Raw genomic sequence first — 15,995 nt, 5'->3', positions numbered from 1 at the left:
GTAATTTACAGTTATGCATTTTACATCCAAAGTGAAGAATAACTTAGTCCATGTAGCTAGAGGACATATGGCAGTCTGTCTGCTCTCCTACCAGTCGCACACTCAGAATTCAGAGCTTCTTTGCTTCGGGTCCTAGTCCCCTTTTGCAATGTACAGAGTTCATCGATCTTCTGCATTCCATTTCTGGAAGATTAGATTCAAAATTCCTTGTATGAGCCATCAAATCGCTCTGATCTCTTTCCAACCGAATTTGCTTACTTAAAGCTCAGCTGTTTCCCCATGCTCCAAATAAACCAAAGTGCTTGGTAATTTAATGTCCTTCTCATCTCTTAGTCTGTCTCTCTTATGTATTCTTTACCTCTGCCTCCTTTCTCCACCTGTCAAAGACCTATTGACCCTATAGGAACAGCCCAATTACTAAGTCATTTACTAAGCTTTCTTCGGTCGTCTTTACGGAAATGGGCTCTCCTTCCACTCTTCTATAGCATTTTTGTTTGACTCTCCTGTGATACTTGTCACATTTTACCTTATTTTAGGATATTTTGTACACACTATAGACTATATTTAAGATTTTTGGCATCCCATCTGAAAGATCATCTATTGGTCTGTACATAATAAATTCTTGATAAAAGCTTGTTGAATTCCATTGCCTGCCCATATTTTGAAGAACATGTTTGTTAGTACCAATGTGTCTGAAGTAAAGAGCAATAATCTTGTATAATAGTTTACTTGGTGGCATATGAGGAAAATGGAATAGAAGAGGAGGTGAAGACGGGATATCTGCAGATAAATGATTCTTCTAGAAATTTATGACTGTGAGCTAAACTGTATTGACTTGAGAGACAACTATCAAGAAGAATATAATGTGGGGAAAATCATAACATCTCATATTTCTTCTGATTTTTAATTCGGCTACTAGTAGCCATACAAAATATCTCAGATTTTCTTCTTTGGAGTAGGGGGTGGGGTAGAAGGGCCATACACTGGTCCTCTGCTTGGACTGTTACTCCACTGTGGAGCCTATCAAAGCAATGCTTTGGGGAAGGCAATCCTCAACATCATCCAAAGTTGTGGGACTCTCATGGCCTAAGCCCTGAGCAGATCTCTTTGAGCAGGTACCAGTGCTGTCAGGGCATACAGATAGATAGCTGTGCGGTGTTGGCCAGCCCAGGAGATCTCCACCAGGGCTGGTCCTGGTAACTGCCATTTCATAAACTCAGAGCTATGTTGCCTCCTACCCTTCCCATTAAACTTTCCCCTAGGCTGGGATAAATATATATTTTTTTAAAAAATCTTTTTTTTTCCCAGTAGCTTTTGGGGTACAAGTGGTTTTTGGTTAAATGCATGAATTACATAGTGGTGAATTTTCAGATTTTAGTGCACCTGTCATGCAAGTGGTGTATGTTGTACCCAATATGTAGATTTTTATCCCACATCCTCATCCCATTCCCCCACTTCTGAGCCTTCAAAGTCCATTATATCACTTTGTATGTCTGCGTACCCATAGCTTAGCTTCCACTTATAAGTGAGGACATATGGCATTTGGTTTTCCATTTCTGAGTTACTTCACTTAGAATAAGGTCCTCTGGCTCCACCCAAGTTGCTGCAAAATACATTTTTTCATTCCTTTTTATGGTTGAATAATATTCCATGGTGTATACAAACCACATTTTCTTCATCTACTCACGGGTCCATGAGCACTTAGGTTGGTTCTATATCTTTGCAATTGTGAAGGGTGTTGCAGTCCACATATGTGTGCATATATCTTTATATAATGACTTCTTTTCCTTTGGGTAAATACCCAGTAGTGAGATTACTGGATCTCTTTTAGTTCTTTAAGGAACTAAAAGAGTTCCTTAAAGATCTACTTTTAGTTCTTTGAGGAACCTCCATACTGTTTTCCAGAGAGGTTGTCCTAATTTATATTCCCACCAGCAGTGAATAAGCTCTCCCCTTTCACCACACCCACACCAATATCTCTTGCTTTTTTGACTTTTTAATAATGGCTATTCTTGTAGGAGTGGTTTTAATTTGTATTTCCTTGATAATTAGTGATGTTTAGTATTTTTTCATGTGTTTCTTGGCCATTTTTATATCTTCTTTTGAGAAATGTCTATTTGTGTCATTTGACCACCTTTTGATGGGATTATTTGTCTTTTTCTTGCTGATTAGTTTGAGTTCCTTATAGATCTGGTGAACATCTTTTAAACTAGAGGTAACCAATGGCAGGCTAATCCATTCTGTAGCTGTGTTTTCTTTGGCCTGTGTACTGGTGTTCGTGTGTGTATGTGTGCGTGTAAATTTGCTGTCAGTGTTTATAAATTGAGTGGTTGTTTTGTTTTGTTTGAGATGGAGTCTTGCTCTGTCATCCAGGCTGGAATGCAGTGGCACCATCTCAGCTCACTGCAACCTCTGCTTCTCAGGTTCAAGTGATTCTCCTGCCTCAGCCTTCTGAGTAGCTGTGATTACAGGTGTGTACCACCACATCCGACTAATTTTTGTATTTTTAGTAGAGACGGGGGTTTCACCATCTTGGACAGGCTGGTCTTGAACTCCTGGCCTCGTGATCCACTGGCCTTGGCCTCCCAAAGTGCTGGGATTACAGGCATAAGCCACCACGCTTGACCTAAATTGAGAGATTTTGTATAAAAATATGAGGTTTGGATTTCTTGAAAAAATTAACAATAGATTGCATCAAAAGCATTGAACATCCCTTCAAGGCTGTAACTGAGTAGCAGGTGCCCGTTTCCCCTGGCTTGCCCAGTCACACTAACTCCACCCAGATAACATCACTCATGTTTTATCTATATTCATTACCCATCTAGTCTCTGAAAACATCTGAGATTTTGTCCCCTGTTTAATGTAAGCCCCAAAGGATCTTGTAAACCTGTCTCCTAAACAATCAGAACTACTTGACCTTCATTTATCTTTCTAAAGAATATGATTTTAATTATTTTAAATTTTTGACCCTTTAAGGAAGGATATCTGCAGAGAGTTATATCAGGAACACAAGCATAGTTTCAATATTAGAAATCATTAGAAAATATATTTTATGTAATATATTTCAGTATATTGCTGGATGAAAAAATATATGACAATCTCCATATATGTGGAAAAATTTGATAAACTTCAACATTAATTTCTAATACAAATAACCTTTAACAAAGTATGAATAAATTAATACTTTATCAACACAGTAGCCACCACAAAACCTAATGGGAAAGTCTAGAAGCATTCTCATTAAAGTAAGGAAGAAGGCATTGGTGTTCTTTATGATAACTGTATTGTGTCTGTTGGCTTCTTTTCCCATTTAGTAATAGATGGTTGCTGAGCTAGTCTGTATTTTCTAGCTTCACTGCTAAGTACGGCTGTGGCCATGTGACTTAAGTTTTGTACAATGAGTTGTACGTGGAGTCATGTGTGCAGTCTCCAGACAATCTCCTTGAAGAAGATAAAGGTTCTTGTTCTGGGGCATTCTTTTCTCTCTCTTGCTGTTAGTTGGGAAATGTTGACAAATGCAGGAGCCCCTTTGGAAAAAGAGATAGAAGCCATACACTGAGAATCACCCAGTCCTAGGTCACTCACTTTGGACTTCTACAGGATGAGAAATAAATTTCTATTTTACTTAAATCACTGTATTTTTGTAACTTTCTTTTGTAGTAGCTTAGCCTGTACCTTCACTAATTTAGCACCTATTATTTAATAATGTTAGGGAGTTACTATCCAATATAATTTGACAAGGAAAAAAGTTTAACAATTATAAAGGAGGTAAAACTAGCTTATTTGCAAATTATGTGATTATATCCATAGAAAACCCAGGATAATCCATTGAAAGATTGGACAAATAAGACAATTTACTAAATTTCTTGGGAAAAATAAGATATGAAAAATTAACAGATTTTCTGTTTATAAACATCAATCACTTACAAAATACAACAAAAGCTTCTATTTACAATAATAATATAAATACTTCTGGAACAAACTTAAGAAATGTACAAAACTTATTTGAAAATTTTTCTCAGGGATATAAAATTGGAGCTGAATAAATATAAGTCATATCTGGTAGTTGGACATAAATATCTCAATGTCATGTATATGTCATTTCTCTGTAAAACTTACACATTGAATAAGATTCTCTTTTTTGCGCTGAAATGGACATTGGTTATCAACCCAACTCCATTCTCAAATGCCTTCTATTTCATTATAGAGGCTGGGAAAGCTAAATATTTCTTTTCTGCCCTTTCTGGAAGTTGGGTGTGGCCATCTGATACTTTTCTGCTAATGATATTTAAGTGACTTTTCTGCTAATGATATTTAAGTGGAAGTTGGAAAAGATGGCTGTGAGGTGGCATCATTTTGTATGCGTGAGGAACAAGCCGAAAGACTCACAGAGACCTTGGCCTAACATCTCAGAACTGTTGAACCAAAGCCAGCTGCTAGGTACTTCCAGACATAGAGAAAAGTAGGCAACTTTTTATTTAAGCACCCCAAATGCTTTTTTGTTACTTTAAGTCCAAAGTTTTCCCAACTGAATTAAACACCAACAGAATCTTTTCCAAACCATGAGGCAAATTATAATATTAATATATGAAAATAACATGCAAAAATATTGAAGGAAATTCTAAAAAAGAAGAGAGACTAGCCCTACAAGGAAATAAAATATAATATAAAGCTACACAAATTAACACAGTATATGAGGAGACAGACAGATTTTTGGAATAAAGTAGAACTTAGTAGAAAAAAATAAGAAAAATAATGTAAATATTCATGAAAGAATTGGCTTTCTTTAATATATTTTTAATTTTATTTATTTATTTAGAGATAGGGTTTTCCTCTGTTGCTCAGGCTGGAATACAGTAGCACAATCTTAGCCCACTGCAGCCTCAGGCTCCTGGCTTAAGTAATCTCATTTCAGCTTCCTAAGTAGCTGGAACTACAGGCATGCATCACCAGGCCTAGCTATTTTTTTTTTTTTTTTTGTATTTTTTTGTAGAGACAGAGTTAGCCGTGTTGCCCAGGTTGGTCTTGAACTCCTGGACTCAAGCAATCCTCCTGCCTCGGCCTCCCAAAGTAATGGGATTATAGGCATGAGCCACCACAACTGGTCTGTCTCTTAAATGCATGAAAATATGCTTCATTTTATAATTTGAAGAAATGAAAATTAATGATAGGATTGCATTTTTCACTTATTGGTTTATAAAAAAGATGTTTCTTCCACCTTCAATAACACAAGGTGGGAGAAACATCTTCCACATATTTCTTTGGTTTTGTTGAGAATATAAAGTGGTACAGCATCTACAAAAGGCAAATTTGACAACATCTACTAAAAGTAAAATTAAACACTCTATTTCAAATTATTTATTCTAAATAAATACTTTCAATACGTATACACACACCAGGTATATATGTGTCTGTGTATATTTGTATATATGTGCGTATATGCACATATGGTATCTCACATGTATTCCATTTGCTAGAAGTGACTTGGTAATAAATTTGGGAGAAAGTACATATTAAAATAAAGCCAAGAATATAAATATATAAATATATCTATATAAATAGATAGATAGATAGATAGATAGATAGATAGATAGATAGATAGATATTAACAAAACATCGCTGGTTCTCCACAGTGTTGCTCAGAGGTAGGTGTGAGGCAGGAGGGTGTATCCTGAGTTCTCAGCTTGAATTGGTACCAACTGGAGCCTTTGACAGCAGTTTTTTGAGTAAAGGCAATCTTCAGCAGCACCTTATGTCAGCATTTATTATCATGATAATTTCCAACTATTAGGGCCAAAACCTTTATATTGTTGGCACGTGAATTATGAGGTTTTTCCAATCTGGCTTTGAAAACAATAGGAGAAAAGTCCATTATAAAAGGAGACTCCTGAAGTCTCAGACAGATAAATATGTAGGAAAAATGAATATACAAAGGTTGAGGTACTAGAAATAAACTTCCTTAATATCATCCTTTCATGGGAATTCCTTAGAAAGTCTCAGGTAACCCAGAAATACATATATCTCAGTTTGAAGACTCTTCTTTTAATTCAGATAATATTTTATATATAATTTTTTAACCTGAATATTAGAAGAAGTTAGAAAGTGTATCTTGGAAATGTCTGAAGAAGGCTTATTTTATGAATTATTTTCAGGAAAGCTCTAAGTATTAATTTTCATTTTGTATTATGTTTTCATTATGTTTTTTACATAACTGAATTTTCTTTATATCGGAGTTGCCTTTACTTTTTCTTCATATAATGGCACAGAGAACACTGACAGATGAAAGAATAAAAACTATTTCCTACTCAGTATCTCCCTATAGGAGTGCAGCTATGACATCAGTGCTTGGAATGAACAGTCGCCTTCATCAGGAAGGCAGCGTGACCTTTCCTGTTTTTATGATGGCAGTGTCCCAGAGGCATCATATTTCATTGATGAAACTCTAATCTCTAGCTTTTTAGTATCAAACATAAATTGTGATTGTTTTGTTAGTTTTAAAACCAAAAATGATCATCAAAGCATTGTTAGTATCTCATGAGTGTGTGTGTGTGTGTGTGTGTGTGTGTGTGTAGTAGGTGTGTGAGATGGAGGGCTTCTTTTCAATAATAACAACATAAGAGCATTGTTGGTTGAACACTGATTGCTATATATGTTGAAAGAAATTATAATATAAATGCCATTTGTCGGAAGTGACTTGAGAATAAATTTGGGAGAAAACACATTTAAAAGTAAAGCTACGAATAAATATATCATTGTGTATCTATCATCTTAAAATATTCAGAAGTTTGGAATGTGGAAAATAGCTTACAGTTATCTTACACATAAAGAAGTATAACAAGGCAATGGAATCTTTAGCTACCTTAATATGAGAAGAGAAAGAAGATAAAAACTATCTCTTCAGAAATGCTTACCCATTTGAGAAGACCTCATATATTTTCTATCCAGTAGAGAGCAGTCAAAGTCCATGATGCTGTCATGAAATTCAGACCTTAGTAGTACAAGCATGACTGTTAACACTGAATCATCTCATTCAGGTCCTTTCGGAGTAAGGATCTTTTAGAATACTGGACTAATAGTCTTTCTTTGCATACAATATTTTTCTCATACCTGTCCTTTATATTAAATACAGTATTTATTTGTATATTTGCACAGAAGTTTATCTGGACACAAACAAAAAACATGTAGCAACCTTGTGGTTATTGGTCGCGCTTTTAAAAATCTATAGTAAGTCTACAAACTATGATATTTTAAGAAGTTTATGAAATAGCGACAAGCAGAAAGCATGAAGTGGGGTAAGCTTAATATTCCAGGAGAGAATATCCTAAGTGCCACCAGATAGGCAAGATTCATAATTACCAGAAGCTAACATATGACATCCTCATGGCAATAGTAGTGACATACAGGGATTTTTCACAGGTAGGTAAATTAAAGAATAATTAACTTAAAAATCACCAAGAGATGATTAGATGATATAGTGGAATATCTATGTAGAGACTACCAGTTCCATCCTTGTTACCTTTCTCTTTTTCTTTCAGTGTGCCAGAGGAGATTAAAATATGGAGGGATGTTATCTAGTTATACAGATAGAAAGTATATCTTCTCACTGTTTCTTCATTATCTAAGGTTTTGATAGTTATTATATAAAATCTTTGCACATCACTTCTGCTTTGCTGATATAACATATTCTCAAAAATGATCCTGAGGGACTACTCTCAAGAGACAGCATCTTGTAAATGCACACGACTGTTCTATTTCTCTGTTTAGTTTCATAGACAGAAATCAATCTGAAATTGTCACTGGAAATAAGAAGGAGATGTATTAGGAAAGCAGTAAAATTAAATTTTAGTATGTATATTTTCATGGGCTCTCAAAAATGTGTTCATCTCTTCTCTTTATAAAATTAATGTCAAACAATTGGAGACTCATTTAGTATACTGCGTTAAAATGCTGTCTTTATTTATGTATCAATGGCACTGTTGATTAATCATCAACAAGGCAGAGAGTGTAAGGTGGTTTTTCCCAGTACAGATGTTGTCACAAGACAGCCACATTCTTTTATTTGGCCATTCTCACAACCAAAGTCATACACTTTAATTGGTAGACAAGAGTGAGGTATATAATTTGTGGTCATGAAGCAAACTGGAACTAACTATTCCACATGTGGTGAGCTTAAATGTCAGACTGGTCGGCTCTACTCTTGCCAGCTGAGCTAGTGTATCAGAGGGACCACTTTTAAGAATGGTTTGATCACAACTGTTAACAACCTCTTGTACTTTCCTTTAAAATGTATGCTTTCATGGAGGTTCAAATTTTTGTCATTGAGGAATTAACAATGTTTGAATTTGTGATGTTTCCTTAAAATATCAAGATTCCTCAACAAATAAAATCACTATTTTATTGAGTACATTTGAAAATATTGTTTCTATTATGAAATTTTATTGGGCAATAGCTATTAATTAAAAACAACTTTTAAAGTATAATTTAGTCATACTCTAGGTTATTTGGTAGCCACATTAGTTTTATTTTGGGAAAAATAAGGAGATACATGTCATCATGGGTCCTTGTGTTTAAATTAGAATAAGACAATGTATTGTAGTAACAAGTACTTGGAATTTAGTTAGGAGCCATGGTTTTTATCTTAATCTTGTAATCTAAAGCCCCTCATGCTCTACACACACCATGCTATATATTGTACAAATAAAAAACTATGACCAATACGTATAGAAACAAAGCAAAATGGGCCCTAAGTATCAGTGAGAGCAAGGAGTGAGTTGGGTGATCTTTACCCCTCATCTCCCCAGTAATGTTCATCAGCCCTTCATCTTACTCTTTAATTTGGATAATGGATTTCTGCAATCCCCTCAATTTTAATTAAAATGTTATACATGTGCAGCACCAAAACAAGTCTCCTAAACCATTCTTTCTTTTTGCTTGCTTCTCTAAGTTGTTTATCCAGATAAACAATTCTGAGAATAAAGGTGATGATACAGTTCAGTAGGTAAGGCCACTTTCCAAATCTCAGTCAGGGTTTAGAGTCAGGCTTTGGGGAGATCAGCTCATCTCAGGAGAGGATGAGAATATGGTCTTGACGCGAGATGATGTGGATCTAAGCCAGCTGGTGGCTCCAAGAATCTAGTCTCAGATAAGGCCTAGAGCCAAAAGACATTTCAAGGAGGCATGGTGGGTGAAATTTGGTATATGAGAGCATGTGGCATGAAGAGAAGAAAACATGAAAGACAACTGTACATTTTCTGGTCTCTGAAGGCGTGGATCATTTTGTGAGGAAGGATAAATCTGAGTGTAGACATGCCGAAACCTAAATGACCTTATGTTATCTTAGATGGGATGTTTCTTAGATATCTTCAAACATAGGGTGGATTTCAGGTCAGAGATTACAACATGGGACACATATTTAAGAGGAGATAAAATATGACACTGCTTGTCCTTATCTGATCTCTTACTACCATACTTCCAATTCTTTTTGATCCTTTGACCGCGGGAGTTGGGAATTTTGCCATTACTTTTAATTTAACCTGTTTTAGTGGTTCAGTAGTTAACAGTGTATTCCATAACTTAGCTACCTTTTCGGGCCTGGGAAGTTCTTGCAAAGCTTTGTGGAAGTTTGACTTGTGCTGGCAATTTAATGGAAATAAAACCCCAAAAACAATAACAAAGTAAATATCTTTTGTACATTGTGTGGACAAAGCATCCACATAGTGGAAATAATTTTGAAGATTTTCAATAGCAATTTATCACACCATCCAGATGTGATTATATTTAATGTCCTCTGAGAGTCTATACTTTGCATATAAATGCTATAAATTACTTGGTTTTTTTTTTTTTCCAGCAAATATAATGAACTCTGCTGTGTTCCAGGCAGTTTTATGGAGAAATAGTGTTTGGGTAATAGTGGAGAATAAATAAATAAGACTTCAATTCATATTCCAGGGTGATAAATAGACAAAATATACATGAACCAATACGTGGTAGGTGACTTTTAGATAGAGTTAAGGCTATGAAGAATGTAAAAAGAAGTGTTGTAATAGAGGGTTTCAGGATGCTGGATTTAATTTGGAAGGAATAGTCAATAAGGAATTGAGTCTTGAATTGAGAGCTGAAAGACAAGAGTGTATAAGCAATGTGAGGACATGGAACTAACATTACAAGGAGAGTGAAGAGAAAGTGCGAAGAGTAAGGCAGAGACAAAGTTGGCTATTCAAGGAATATAAAGGACAACATGGCTAAAGTATAGTGGGAGGAGGAGAGAGGCAGGAGATGTGGCTGGAGAGGTAATTGGAGGCAGGTTAGATAGGGCCTGGAGGGCCATGAAAGATTCTATGGACTTTATTCCCAGTATAGTGGGAATTCATGCAGAAGAGTAGGATGTTGTGGTACTTCTAATTAATTATTCTTTTTGTAGAAAACTGACATTTGTCAGCTTGCATGCATTTACATTTGTATTTTTTAAAAAGTTAAACAGCTTCTACATTTTAGAATTTTTATGTTAAAATATACCAACATCAGGGTAGAAATAAACATACTATAGTGCATTAAAGATATGCAGGAAATGTAATAGGTTCAGTGTCCTCACACTCAATAGGAGCTTATGCTTCAACGACTGTTTCGTTGACCCAGTGAGACTGTGTTGTAGATGGTTTACCTTTGCCAGGCAGAGTGGTACCATAAAGACAGGTCAAGACAGACATATTTCCATTGAATAGTGTATCGGTGACCAGCCTCTCTCACACATCCAGAGCCATAATATGGGTGTTTTTAAAACACCCTGAACCTGAATGTGAATTAAAACATGTTTCTTACAAACCTGTTGCTCAAAATATTTAGGATGATTTTAACTGTTTGGAAAATATAAATTCAGTATTTTCATTTGATTTTACTTTAGCCAGATGGACTCTGATATAATATCTACAAATAATTTGGCAATTTCTTTCCCTTCACAATTAAGAAAACACTCTGCCCTTAGCAAAACATTTTTTTTTTTTTTTTCCTTTGGCATTGACTTGAAGCTGACATCTTCTAATTTGAAGTTTGGGAATAATACTTTCCTATTCAGAAGCAAACTATGCCAAGGCTATATTCTCTTTTTGGAAACAAAGAGGATTTTGCATGTTCATGTCTATGATGAGGCTGTATGAGGCTCTTGGTTTTTGGAGGATCTGTCCTGTAGCCTGACAAGTGTGAAGGGTATCCATGTGGGCCAGCCTCTGACCTCTTTCAGCTTTAACAGATGGGGCTCAGATCTTGGGAACTGTATTTCTGGAGAGTTATTTGCTAGGATTCTCAAGAAACTAGAGGTGAAAGGATGAAAGGAAGAAAATGACTGTATTTCAATTTCTCACCCTATTTCTAGCTATCAGTTCTAAATGGAATACTAAAGTTTGAGAATATAGTGAAACAAGAAATACATCATAAATAATGTTTTCTAAATCTCCTCTTCCAAATTGTAGGTTTTGTTTTATACATGTGTTCATATATGTATATATTTGTATATATGTATACAGTCAATTCTTGTTACTTTTGATAGTTATGCTTTACAAAATTGGCACATACACTAAATTAATAAACCCTGAACTATTGCTCCTAGGGGAAATACAGGGTTAGGTTCCCATAAGCCTATCCTTGTGATATTTTTATCAACTAATCCATAATATGAAACCTTATTTTATGAGTTTTTCTGTTTAGTCACTTTATTTAATATATATTTGTGTGTATGTGTGTATACATATGTGTGGTAAAATATCACATTTGTGGGAATATGCGTGTTTCGGAGACACACTTTTCTATGAATATCTGTGAATGACTGTAAAAGTGCCCGTAGTATTGATTTTGCAGTTAAAATACATTTTAGTGAGTGAATTAGCAAATACAGAATCTGGGAATAATGTGGATTGACTGTATATACATATACACAGATTTGTATATCTGATTTTTTGCTATTGTATCCATTTTTTTTTTATGTGTAGAGGTGGGAAAATCTCTTCATTTTGACACCTTCTTTGGATAATTTTCTAAGAGTAATAACGATTGCTGTAAACACATATTCTGAAGGAAAGCTTTTATCTTTTCTTGGCAACTGGTAGTTTGCTCTTTTTAATCAAAGTAAAAAGTTTCAAATGCTCAGTGAAAGGATAGCCAGAAAGTATCAGTTCCCATCAACAAATGCACAAAGGATTCTAGAGTTTAGATTTTTTTTCCTTCATAACTTGGGAGAGAAATTCAAAAATATCTCAAGTAGATTTTCCAGCAGAAAATGGGAGCTTATTTTTGAATCCCTACCCAGACACGTTGGAAGATAATACAACTGAAGACAATTTGCTTTTTAAATTAGCGGTTATTTTTCCTCTTGAAATACAAGCATGAGTTCATCCTCTATAAATCAATAAAAGCTTGAGTTTTTTATGTTTTGTAAAAAGGAAATTGCATCATAATAGTAGTCTTGAGATAAATAAGAACTGTTCATTCCCTAATGTCAGCATTTAAACCACAAATTGAATACTAAGACCTCAAATTGTTATTTTCATAGAATTTTTAAGTTAGAAAAAACATTCACAGTGATCTAAACCAAAATAAATAAAAATAAACCCTGAAAATTATATTCGATTGTTTTTTATCAGGACAACACATGGAAAAATTCTAAAGAACAAAAAAGTTGGTAGAAAAATGTAATTTTGACTTGTAAATTTGTACATTTAAGCCATCAAAGAACCCAATAGCAAAATATAATCCACATTAGTTGGACCATAACTTTGTAGGACCACCTTAGTAGAAGGCTTGTACCTGAAGCACTGTGTGCTAGAAAGAACACTAGCATGATTCTTAGGAGGTTGGGATTCCAGGTCCACCCCAGCTACATTTAGCTCTTAAGTTTTGCGCGCTTGGGTTGAACATTCTCAACCACAAAATATGAAGTTTGAATTATGTAATCTTTAATATTTCTCTCATTTCTAAAATTTGCTGAGGCTCCAGCACAAAACATCTACGTTAGGCATTCATTTAGTTGAATTTCAGAACATAGTTCAAGAGTTTATTGTAAACAAAAAGGAGTCATAGAGTAATCCCTAAAGAAACGATTGTGAATCTGACAATCACATAATTTATCATAAAAACTGGGTATCTTTGGAGTGAAATGTGATGCTATAATAATAAAAAATATATAAGCTTTTGAGATCTATATTACTTTACTAACAAATTACTTTTATTATACGGGTGAACACACAAAATAGTTCTCATCAAAAACTATTCAAAAACAAAATGTTTGAAAGTAATATTTTATTTATGAAGGCAATATAAGCATTCTTTGTATTGCTTAATTTTAGAGATAACATAAAATATTATTGGTTCATATTTAGAATTTTAATCAGTGTTTCATTTGATGATTTTTTAATTTCTCTTTTGAAAAGTTTTTTTAATTTTTAGATTGACATATGATACTTGCACATACATAATGGAATACATAGTAATGTTTTGATATACATACTATATAGTGAGCAGATCAATATAATTAGCATATTCATCACCTCCAACACTTTTCTTTAGCAATAATACATAGTTTCAAACAGCTAGAAGGAAGGAAGATAATGAATGTGTTGAGAACATTCACTATCTTCCTTCTAACTGTTTGAAACTATGTAATATTGTTAACTGTAGTCATCCTACATTTATACCTAGTGGTATAAAACAGTAGAACTTACTCCTCTTATCTAGCTGTAATTTTGTAGCCTTTAAAAAATCTTTCCCTATCCCCCTTCTCCCATCCTTCCCAGCCTCTAATATCCTCTGTTTCACTTTTTACTTCTACAAGAGAAAACTTTTTCAGCTTCCACATCTGAGTGAGAACATGTGGTGTTTAAAACTTTCTGTTCTTAGCCTATTTCACTTAACATTATGTTCTCCAGTTCCAACCATGTTGCTGCAAATGACAGAATTTCATTCCTTTTTATGGCTGAATAGTATTCCATGGTGTACATATACCACATTGTCCTTTTCCATTCATCTGTGGTTGGACAACTAGGTTGATTACATATCTTGGCTATTGTGAATAGTGCTGCCATAAACATGTGGGTACCAATGTGTTTGATTTACAGGTCCTCTTTCCTTTGGAAAAAAGCCCAGTAGTGGAATTGCTGGAACATATGGTAGTTCTAAGTGTAGTTTGCTAAGAAACCACAATAGTGTTCTCCATAGTGGTTATACTGTTTTACATTCCCACCAACAGTGTATAAGAGCTCTGTTTTCTCCACATTCTCACCATCATGTGTTATATTTTATCTTCCTGATAATCTTTATCCTAACTGAAATGATAGCTCCCTGTGGTTTTAATTTGCATTTCCTTGATGATTCGTGATGTTGAGCATTTTTTAAAATGTATTTTTGACTATTTAAATGTCTTATTTTGATAAGCGTCTGTTTATATTATTTGTCCATTTTATAATTGATTTTTTTTGCTGTTGAAAAGTTTCAATTCCTTGTATATGTGAATATTAATCCTCTGTCAGATGAACAGTTTGCATATATTTTCTCCCATTCTGTAGGCATAAGAAACAGTCCTAATTTCCTGCATATACAATTTCTACATCAACCTTATAAGGATATAATTCTTTAATGTGTTTAATTTGTACTGCCTATGATTATCCTTAAGAATCACACACAGTTTCAGGTTTTATATTTACATTTTAATTGATTTGGATTTGATCTTTATGTTTGGTATAAAATAAGAGTCCAGGCCAGGTATGGTGGCTCACGCCCATAATTCCAGCACTTTGGGAGGCTGAGGCAGGCAGATCACCTGAGGTTGGGAGTTCGAGACCAGTCTGACCAACATGGAGAAACACTGTCTCTACTAAAAATACAAAATTAGCCAGGCGTGGTGGCACATGCCTATAATTCCAGCTATTCGGGAGGCTGAGGCAGGAGAATTGCTTGAGCCCAGGAGGCAGAGGTTGCAGTGAGCTGAGATCTCGCCATTGCAGTCCAACCTGGGCAACAAGAGCAAAACTCCATCTCAAAGAAAAAAAAAAGTGGCCAATTTTGTTCTTTTACATGTGAATATCAAATTTTCCCAGCACTATTTGTTGAAAAGATTATCCTTGCCCATTATCCATTCTTGGCATCCTTATTGAATATCAATTGATTGTATATGTGTGAATTTATTTCTGGGCTCCCTATTCTGTCTCATTGGTCAATATGTCTGTCTATATGCCAGCAACATAACTATTTTGATAGCTAAGCTTCGTAATACATTTTGATATCTGAAAGTGTGATGCCTGCAACTTTGTTCACCTTTTTCATGATTGATTTGGCCATTTGTGGTCCTTTGTATTTCTGTAAGAATTGTAGGATTGTTTTTTGTGTTTATTTAAAAATGTCTTTAACAACTATAAAATTGCAAAAAAAAATATATATATGTTTTTTTGCAGTTCCGTTAAAATAAGCTCAAATGAGTTTGATTGTCCTCCACTTGATAGTTCTAATTTGTGCCAAGGTCTCTCTTGTCTAATTGTGTGTGAGAAACCCATGAAATTTGCAGAGTTCTTAAAGACTACCTATGTCTACCGTATTTCATTTCTCAGAAACAAAGAAAAAATATTCTCTCTGTAGGTTCTTTTTTTATATATTTTTTTTATTATACTTTAAGTTCTAGGGTACATGTGCATAATGTGCAGGTTTGTTACATATGTATACTTGTGCCATGTTGGTTTGCTGTACCCATCAACTCGTCAGCACCCATCAATTCATCATTTATATCATGTATAACTCCCCAATGTAATCCCTCCCCCCTCCCCCCTCCCCATGATAGGCTCCAGTGTGTGATGTTCCCCTTCCCGAGTCCAAGTGAGCTCATTGTTCAGTTCCCACCTATGAGTGAGAACATGCGGTGTTTGGTTTTCTCTTCTTGTGATAGTTTGCTAAGAATGATGGTTTCCAGCTGCTTCCATGTCCCTACAAAGGACGCAAACTCATCCTTTTTTATGGCTGCA

Source organism: Piliocolobus tephrosceles, chromosome 5 (genome assembly GCF_002776525.5).
Source record: "Piliocolobus tephrosceles isolate RC106 chromosome 5, ASM277652v3, whole genome shotgun sequence".
Taxonomy (NCBI): domain Eukaryota; kingdom Metazoa; phylum Chordata; class Mammalia; order Primates; family Cercopithecidae; genus Piliocolobus; species Piliocolobus tephrosceles.
Note: the sequence above shows the minus strand (reverse complement) of the source record.